Genomic DNA, 10,236 nt, shown 5'->3' with positions numbered 1-10,236 from the left:
GAATGGAGATATAGAGGGATTGGGCACCGTAGTGGGAAATGGAGGTATAGAGGGATTGGCCACCCTTGTGGGGATGGAGGTATAGAGGGATTGGACATCCTGGTGGGGAATTGAGGTATAGAGGGATTGGACATCCTGCTGGGGAATGGAGGTATAGAGGGATTGGACACACTGGTGGGGAATTGAGGTATAGAGGCATTCGACATCCTGGTGGTGAATGGAGGTATAGAGGGATTGGTCATCCTGGTGGGGAATGGAGGTATAGAGGGATTGGTCATCCTGGTGGGGAATGGAGGTATAGAGGGATTGGACATCCTGGTGGGAATGGAGGTATAGAGGGATTGGACATCCTGGTGGGGAATGGAGGTATTGAGGGATTGGACACCGGGGTTAGGACTGGAGCTATAGAAGGATTGGACATCCTGGTGGGGAATGGAGGTATAGAGGGATTGGACACCCTGGTGGGGAATCGAGGTATAGAGGGATTCGACATCCTGCTGGTGAATGGAGGTATAGTGGGATTGGTCATCCTGGTGGGGAATGGAGGTATAGAGGGATTGGTCATCCTGGTGGGGAATGGAGGTATAGAGGGATTGGACATCCTGGTGGGAATGGAGGTATAGAGGGATTGGACATCCTGGTGGGGAATGGAGGTATTGAGGGATTGGACACCGGGGTTAGGACTGGAGCTATAGAAGGATTGGACATCCTGTTGGGGAACGGAGGTATAGAGGGATTGGACATCCTGGTGGGGAATGGAGGTGTAGAGGGATTGGATAAGCTGGTGGGAAACGGAGGTACAGAGGGATTGGACATCCTGTTTGGGCTTGGAGGTATAGAGGGATTGGACATCCTGGTGGGGAATGGAGGTATTGAGGGATTGGACATCCTGGTGGGGAATGGGGGTAGAGAGGGATTGGAAATCCTGGTGGGGAATGGAGGTATAGAGGGATTGGACATCCTGGTGGGGAATGGAGGTATAGAGGGATTGGATATCCTTGTGGAGAATTGAGGTATAGAGGGATTGGACATCCTGGTGGGGAATGGAGGTATAGAGGGATTGGACACCGGGGTGGGGAATGGAGGTATAGAGGGATTGGACATCATGGTGGGGAATGGAGGGAGAGAGGGATTGGACATCCTGGTGGGGAATGGAGGTATAGAGGGATTGGACATCCTGGTGGGGAATGGGGGTAGAGAGGGATTGGACACCGGGGTGGGGAATGGAGGTATAGAGGGATTCGACATCCTGGTGGGGAATGGGGGTAGAGAGGGATTGGACATCCTGGTGGGGAATGGAGGGACAGAGGGATTTGATATCCTTGTGGGGAATTGAGGTATAGAGTGTTTTGGACATCCTGCTGGGGAATGGGGGTATAGAAGGATTGGACAACCTGGTGGGGAATGGAGGTATAGAGGGATTGGACATCCTGGTGGGGAATGGAGGTATAGAGGGATTGGACATCTTTGTGGGGAATGGAGGTATAGAGGGATTGGACATCTTGGTGGAGAATGGAGGTATAGAGGGATTGGACGTCCTGGTGGGGAATGGAGGTGTACAGGGATTGGACATCCTTGTGGGGAATGGCGGTATAGAGTGATTGGACATCCTGGTGGGGAATGGAGGTATAGAGGGATTGGACATCGTGGAGGGGAATGGAGGCATAGAGGGATTGGACATCCTGGTGGGGAATGGAGGTATAGAGGGATTGGTCATCCTGGTGGGGAATGGAGTTATAGAGGTATTGGACATCCTGGTGGGGAATGGAGGTATTGAGGGATTGGTCATCCTGGTGGGGAATGGAGGTATAAAGGGATTGGACATCCTGGTGGGTATGGAGTTAGAGAGTGATTGGACATCCTGGTGGGGAATAGGGGTATAGGGGGATTGGACATACTGCTGGGGAATGGAGGTACAGAGGGATTGGACACCGTAGTGGAGAATGGAGGTATAGAGGGATTGGACACCCTTGTGGGAATGGAGGTATAGAGGGATTGGACATCCTGGTAGGGAATGGAGGTATAGAGGGATTGGACATCCTGGTGGGGAATGGAGGTGGAGAGGTATTGGACATCCTGGTGGGGAAATGGAGGTATAGAGGGATTGGACACCGGGGTGGTGAATGGAGGTATAGAGGGATAGGTTATCCTGGTGGGGAATGGAGGTATAGAGGGATTGGACATCCTGGTGGGTAATGGAGGTACAGAGGGATTGGACATCCTGGTGGGGAATGGAGGTATAGAGGGATTGGACATCCTGGTGGGGAATGGAGGTACAGAAGGATTGGACATCCTGGTGGGGAATGGAGGTATAGAGGGATTGGACACCCTGGTGGGGAATGGAGGTATAGAGGGATCGGACATCCTGGTGGGGAATGGGGGTATAGAGGGATTGGACATCCTGTGGGGAATGGAGGAATAGAGGGATTGGACATCCTGGTGTGGAATGGACGTATAGAGGGATTGGACATCCTGCTGGGGAATGGAGGTATAGAGTGATTGGACATCCTGGTGGGGAATGGGGGTATAGAAGGATTGGACAACCTGGTGGGGAATGGAGGTATAGAGGGATTGGACATCCTGGTGGGGAATGGAGGTATAGAGGGATTGGACATCCTGGTTGGGAAAGGAGGTATAGAGTGATTGGACATCCTGATGGGGATTGGAGGTACAGAGGGATTGGACATCCTGGTGGGAAATTGAGGTATAGAGGGATTGGACATCTTTGTGGGGAATGGAGGTATAGAGGGATTGGACATCTTGGTGGAGAATGGAGGTATAGAGGGATTGGACGTCCTGGTGGGGAATGGAGGTGTAGAGGGATTGGACATCCTTGTGGGGAATGGCGGTATAGAGTGATTGGACATCCTGGTGGGGAATGGAGGTATAGAGGGATTGGACATCGTGGAGGGGAATGGAGGCATAGAGGGATTGGACATCCTGGTGAGGAATGGAGGTATAGAGGGATTGGACATCCTGGTGGGGAATGGAGGTATAGAGGGAATGGACATCCTGGTGGGGAATGGAGGTTTAGAAGGATTGGACATCCTGGTGGGGAATGGAGGTATAGAGGGATTGGACATCCTTGTGGGGAATGGAGGTATAGAGGGATTGGACATCCTTGTGGGGAATGGAGGTATAGAGGGATTGGACATCCTTGTGGGGAATGGAGGTATAGAGGGATTGGACATCCTGGTGGGGAATGGAGGTATAGAGGGAATGGACATCCTGGTGGGGAATGGAGGTTTAGAGGGATTGGACATCCTGGTGGGGAATGGAGGTAGAGAGGGATTGGACATCCCGGTGGGGAATGGCGGTATAGAGGGAATGGACATCCTGGTGGGGAATGGAGGTATAGAGGGATCGGACATCCCGGTGGGGAATGGAGGTATAGAGGGATTGGACATCCTGGTGGGGAATGGAGGTATAGAGGGAATGGACATCCTGGTGGGGAATGGAGGTATAGAGGGAATGGACATCCTGGTGGGGAACGGGGGTATAGAGGGATCGGACATCCCGGTGGGGAATGGAGGTATAGAGGGATTGGACATCCTGGTGGGGAATGGAGGTATAGAGGGAATGGACATCCTGGTGGGGAATGGAGGTAGAGAGGGATTGGACATCCCGGTGGGGACTGGAGGTATAGAGGGATTGGACATCCTGGTCGGGAATTGAGGTATAGAGGGATTGGACATCCTGGTGGGGAATGGAGGTGTAGAGGTATTGGACATCCCGGTGGGGAATGGAGGTATAGAGGGATTGGACATCCTGGTGGGGAATGGAGGTACAGAGGGATTGGACATCCTGGTGGGGAATGGATGTATAGAGGGATTGGACATCCTGGTGGGGAATGGAGGTATAGAGGGATTGGACATCCTTGTGGGGAATGGAGGTATAGAGGGATTGGAAATCCTGGTGGGGAATGGAGGTATAGAGGGATTGGACATCCTGGTGGGGAATGGAGGTAGAGAGGGATTGGACATCCTGGTTGGGAATGGAGGCATAGCGGGCTGGGACATCCTGGTGGGGAATGGGGGTATAGAGGGTTTGGACATCCCGGTGGGGAATGGAGGTATAGAGGGATTGGACATCCTGGTGGGGAATAGGGGTGTAGAGGGATTGGACATCCTGGTGGGGAATGGAGGTATAGAGGCATTGGACATCTTGGTGGGGAATGGATGTATAGAGAGGTTGGACGCCCTGGTGGGGTATGGAGGTATAGAGGGATTGGTCATCCTGGTGGGGAATGGAGGTATAGAGGGATTGGTCATCCTGGTGGGGAATGGAGGTATAGAGGGATTGGACATCCTGGTGGGGAATGGAGGTATACAGGGATTGGACATCCTGGTGGTGAATGGAGGGACAGTGGGATTGGACATCCTGGTGGGGAAAGGAGGTATAGAGGGATTGGACATCCTGGTGGGGAATGGAGGTATAGAGGGATTGGACATCCTGGTGGGGAATTGAGGTAGAGAGGGATTGGACATCCTGGTGGGGAATGGAGGTAGAGAGGGATTGGACATCCTGGTGGGGATTGGAGATAGAGGGGGATTGGACATCCTGGTGGGGAATGGAGGTACAGAGAGATTGGACATCCTGGTGGGGAATGGAGGTATAGAGGGATTGGACAACCTGGTGGCGAATGGAGGTATAGAGGGATTGGACATCCTGGTGGGGAATGGAGGTATAGAGGGATTGGACTTCCTCTGGGGAATGGAGGTATAGAGGGATTGGACATCTTGGTGGGGAATGGAGGTATAGAGGGATTGGACATCTTGGTGGGGAATGGATGTATAGAGGGATTGGACATCCTGGTGGGGAATGGAGGTATAGAGGGATTGGACATCCTGGTGGGGAATGGAGGGACAGAGGGATTGTACATCCTGGTGTGGAATGGATGTATTGAAGGATTGGACAACCTGGTGGGGAATGGAGGTATAGAGGGATTGGACATCCAGGTGGGGAATGGAGGGAGAACATAGAACATAGAACATAGAACAATACAGCGCAGTACAGGCCCCTCGGCCCACAATGTTGCACCGAAACAAAAGCCATCTAACCTACACTATGCCATTATCATTCATATGTTTATCCAATAAACTTTTAAATGCCCTCAATGTTGGCGAGTTCACTACTGTAGCAGGTAGGGCATTCCACGGCCTCACTACTCTTTGCGTAAAGAACCTACCTCTGACCTCTGTCCTATACCTATTACCCCTCAGTTTAAAGTTATGTCCCCTCGTGCCAGCCATTTCCATCCGCGGGAGAAGGCTCTCACTGTCCACCCTATCCAACCCCCTGATCATTTTGTATGCCTCTATTAAGTCTCCTCTTAACCTTCTTCTCTCCAACGAAAACATCCTCAACCCCTTCAGCCTTTCCTCATAAGATTTTCCCTCCATACCAGGCAACATCCTGGTAAATCTCCTCTGCACCCGCTCCAAAGCCTCCACGTCCTTCCTATAATGCGGTGACCAAAACTGTACGCAATACTCCAAATGCGGCCGTACCATGGTTCTGTACAGCTGCAACATGACCTCCCGACTCCGGAACTCAATCCCTCTGCCAATAAAGGCCAACACTCCATAGGCCTTCTTCACAACCCTAGCAACCTGGGTGGCAACTTTCAGGGATCTATGTACATGGACACCTAGATCCCTCTGCTCATCCACACTTCCAAGAACTTTACCATTAGCCAAATATTCCGCATTCCTGTTATTCCTTCCAAAGTGAATCACCCCACACTTCTCTACATTAAACTCCATTTGCCACCTCTCAGCCCAGCTCTGCAGCTTGTCTATATCCCTCTGTAACCTGCTACATCCTTCCACACTATCGACAACACCACCGACTTTAGTATCGTCTGCAAATTTACTCACCCACCCTCCTGCGCCTTCCTCTAGGTCATTGATAAAAATGACAAACAGCAACGGCCCCAGAACAGATCCTTGTGGTACTCCACTTGTGACTGTATTCCATTCTGAACATTTCCCATCAACCACCACCCTCTGTCTTCTTTCAGCTAGCCAATTTCTGATCCACATCTCTAAATCACCCTCAATCCCCAGCCTCCGTATTTTTTGCAATAGCCTACCGTGGGGAACCTTATCAAACGCTTTGCTGAAATCCATATACACCACATCAACTGCTCTACCCTCGTCTACCTGTTCAGTCACCTTCTCAAAGAACTCAATAAGGTTTGTGAGGCATGACCTACCCTTCACAAAGCCATGCGGACTATCCCTGATCATATTATTCCTATCTAGATGATTATAAATCTTTTCTCTTATAATCCCCTCCAAGACTTTACCCACTACAGACGTGATGCTCACCGGTCTATAGTTGCCGGGGTTGTCTCTGCTCCCCTTTTTGAACAAAGGGACCACATTTGCTGTCCTCCAGTCCTCTGGCACAATTCCTGTAGCCAATGATGACATAAAAATCAAAGCCAAAGGTCCAGCAATCTCTTCCCTGGCCTCCCAGAGAATCCTAGGATAAATCCCATCAGGTCCCGGGGACTGATCTATTTTCAGCCTGTCCAGAATTGCCAACACCTCTTCCCTACGTACCTCAATGCCATCTATTCTATTAGCCTGGGGCTCAGCATTCTCCTCCACAACATTATCTTTTTCCTGAGTGAATACTGACGAAAAATATTCATTTAGTATCTCGCCTATCTCTTCAGACTCCACACACAATTTCCCATCCCTGTCCTTGACTGGTTCTACTCTTTCCCTAGTCATTCGCTTATTCCTGACATACCTATAGAAAGCTTTTGGGTTTTCCTTGATCCTTCCTGCCAAATACTTCTCATGTCCCCTCCTTGCTCGTCTTAGCTCTCTCTTTAGATCCTTCCTCGCTACCTTGTAACTATCCATCACCCCAACCGAAACTTCACACTTCATCTTCACATAGGCCTCCTTCTTCCTCTTAACAAGAGATTCCACTTCCTTGGTAAACCACGGTTCCCTCGCTCGACGCCTTCCTCCCTGTCTGACCGGTACATACTTATCAAGAACACGCAGTAGCTGATCCTTGAACAAGCCCCACTTATCCAGTGTGCCTAAAACTTGCAGCCTACTTCTCCACCTTATCCCCCCCAAGTCAAGTCTAATGGCATCATAATTGCCCTTCCCCCAGCTATAACTCTTGCCCTGCGGTGTATACTTATCCCTTTCCATCATTAACGTAAACGTCACCGAATTGTGGTCACTGTCCCCAAAGTGCTCACCTACCTCCAAATCCAACACCTGGCCTGGTTCATTACCCAAAACCAAATCCAACGTGGCCTCGCCTCTTGTTGGCCTGTCAACATATTGTTTCAGGAAACCCTCCTGCACACACTGTACAAAAAACGACCCATCTATTGTACTCGAACTATATCTTTTCCAGTCAATATTTGGAAAGTTAAAGTCTCCCATAATAACTACCCTGTTACTTTCGCTCATATCCAGAATCATCTTCGCCATCCTTTCCTCTACATCCCTAGAACTATTAGGAGGCCTATAAAAAACTCCCAACAGGGTGACCTCTCCTTTCCTGTTTCTAACTTCAGCCCATACTACCTCGGAAGAAGAGTCCCCATCTAGCATCCTCTCCGCCACCGTAATACTGCTCTTGACTAGCAGCGCCACACCTCCCCCTCTTTTGCCTCCTTCTCTGAGCTTACTAAAACACCTAAACCCCGGAACCTGCAACATCCATTCCTGTCCCTGCTCTATCCATGTCTCCGAAATGGCCACAACATCGAAGCCCCAGGTACCAACCCATGCTGCCAGTTCCCCTACCTTGTTTCGTATACTCCTGGCATTGAAGTAGACACACTTCAAACCACCTACCTGAACACTGGCCCCCTCCTGCGATGTCAAAACTGTGCTCCTGACCTCTATACTCTCATTCTCCCTTACCCTAAAACTACAATCCAGGTTCCCATGCCCCTGCTGCATTAGTTTAAACCCCCCCAAAGAGCACTAACAAATCTCCCCCCCAGGATATTTGTGCCCCTCATGTTCAGATGTAGACCATCCTGTCTGTAGAGGTCCCACCTTCCCCAGAAAGAGCCCCAGTTATCCAGAAATCTGAATCCCTCCCGCCTGCACCATCCCTGTAGCCACGTGTTTAATTGCTCTCTCTCCCTATTCCTCATCTCACTATCACGTGGCACGGGCAACAACCCAGAGATAACAACTCTGTTTGTTCTCGTTCTGAGCTTCCATCCAAGCTCCCTGAAAGCCTGCCTGACATCCTTATCCACTTTCCTACCTATGTCGTTAGTGCCAATGTGGACCACGACTTGGGGCTGCTCCCCCTCCCCCCTAAGGACCCGGAAAACACGATCCGAGACATCACGTACCCTTGCACCTGGGAGGCAACATACCAAACGCGAGTCTCACACGCTCCCACAAAATCTCCTCTCTGTGCCCCTGACTATAGAGTCCCCAATTACTAATGCTCTGCTCCTCTCCCCCCTTCCCTTCTGAGCAACAGGGACAGACGCCGTGCCCAGCTAGTCTTCATGGGCAGCAGCGTGCTGCTGGACCCATGGACACGCCTATGCCACCGTTTCCCGTTCAGTATTGTACCAGGGCTGCGAGTACAGGAGTCTCCTTCTCCCCATCCAGCAGCAACAAACACCAGTGTCTATCTGGACAGCTCTGTGCTGTCTGTCCCTTCCAGCAGAGACACACACCAGTGTCTATCTGGACAGCTCTGTGCTGTCTGTCCCTTCCAGCAGCGACACACACCAGTGTCTATCTGGACAGCTCTGTGCTGTCTGTCCCTTCCAGCAGCGACACACACCAGTGTCTATCTGGACAGCTCTGTGCTGTATGTCCCTTCCAGCAGCGACACACACCAGTGTCTATCTGGACAGCTCTGTGCTGTCTGTCCCTTCCAGCAGCGACACACACCAGTGTCTATCTGGACAGCTCTGTGCTGTATGTCCCTTCCAGCAGCGACACACACCAGTGTCTATCTGGACAGCTCTGTGCTGTCTGTCCCTTCCAGCAGTGACACACACCAGTGTCTATCTGGACAGCTCTGTGCTGTCTGTCCCTTCCAGCAGCGACACACACCAGTGTCTATCTGGACAGCTCTGTGCTGTCTGTCCCTTCCAGCAGCGACACACACCAGTGTCTATCTGGACAGCTCTGTGCTGTATGTCCCTTCCAGCAGCGACACACACCAGTGTCTATCTGGACAGCTCTGTGCTGTCTGTCCCTTCCAGCAGTGACACACACCAGTGTCTATCTGGACAGCTCTGTGCTGTCTGTCCCTTCCAGCAGTGACACACACCAGTGTCTATCTGGACAGCTCTGTGCTGTCTCCCCATTCCAGCAGTGACACACACCAGTGTCTATCTGGACAGCTCTGTGCTGTATGTCCCTTCCAGCAGCGACACACACCAGTGTCTATCTGGACAGCTCCGTGCTGTCTGTCCCTTCCAGCAGTGACACACACCAGTGTCTATCTGGACAGCTCCGTGCTGTCTGTCCCTTCCAGCAGCGACACACACCATCGTCTATCTGGACAGCTCTGTGCTGTCTGTCCCTTCCAGCAGCGACACACACCAGTGTCTATCTGGACAGCTCTGTGCTGTATGTCCCTTCCAGCAGCGACACACACCAGTGTCTATCTGGACAGCTCTGTGCTGTCTGTCCCTTCCAGCAGTGACACACACCAGTGTCTATCTGGACAGCTCTGTGCTGTCTGTCCCTTCCAGCAGTGACACACACCAGTGTCTATCTGGACAGCTCTGTGCTGTCTGTCCCTTCCAGCAGTGACACACACCAGTGTCTATCTGGACAGCTCTGTGCTGTCTCTCCCTTCCAGCAGTGACACACACCAGTGTCTATCTGGACAGCTCTGTGCTGTCTGTCCCTTCCAGCAGTGAAACACACCAGTGTCTATCTGGACAGCTCTGTGCTGTCTCCCCATTCCAGCAGTGACACACACCAGTGTCTATCTGGACAGCTCTGTGCTGTCTCCCCCTTCCAGCAGCGACACACACCAATGTCAATCTGGACAGCTCTCTGCTGTCTCCCCCTTCCAGCAGTGACACACACCAGTGTCTATCTGGACAGCTCTGTGCTGTCTGTCCCTTCCAGCAGTGACACACACCAGTGTCTATCTGGACAGCTCTGTGCTGTCTGTCCCTTCCAGCAGTGACACACACCAGTGTCTATCTGGAAAGCTCTGTGCTGTCTGTCCCTTCCAGCAGCGACACACACCAGTGTC

The sequence above is a fragment of the Scyliorhinus torazame genome, chromosome 4, assembly GCF_047496885.1.
Source record: "Scyliorhinus torazame isolate Kashiwa2021f chromosome 4, sScyTor2.1, whole genome shotgun sequence".
In the NCBI taxonomy this organism is placed as follows: Eukaryota; Metazoa; Chordata; class Chondrichthyes; order Carcharhiniformes; family Scyliorhinidae; genus Scyliorhinus; species Scyliorhinus torazame.
The sequence above is the reverse complement of the archived record's forward strand: the minus strand, read 5'-3'. Positions refer to the sequence as shown.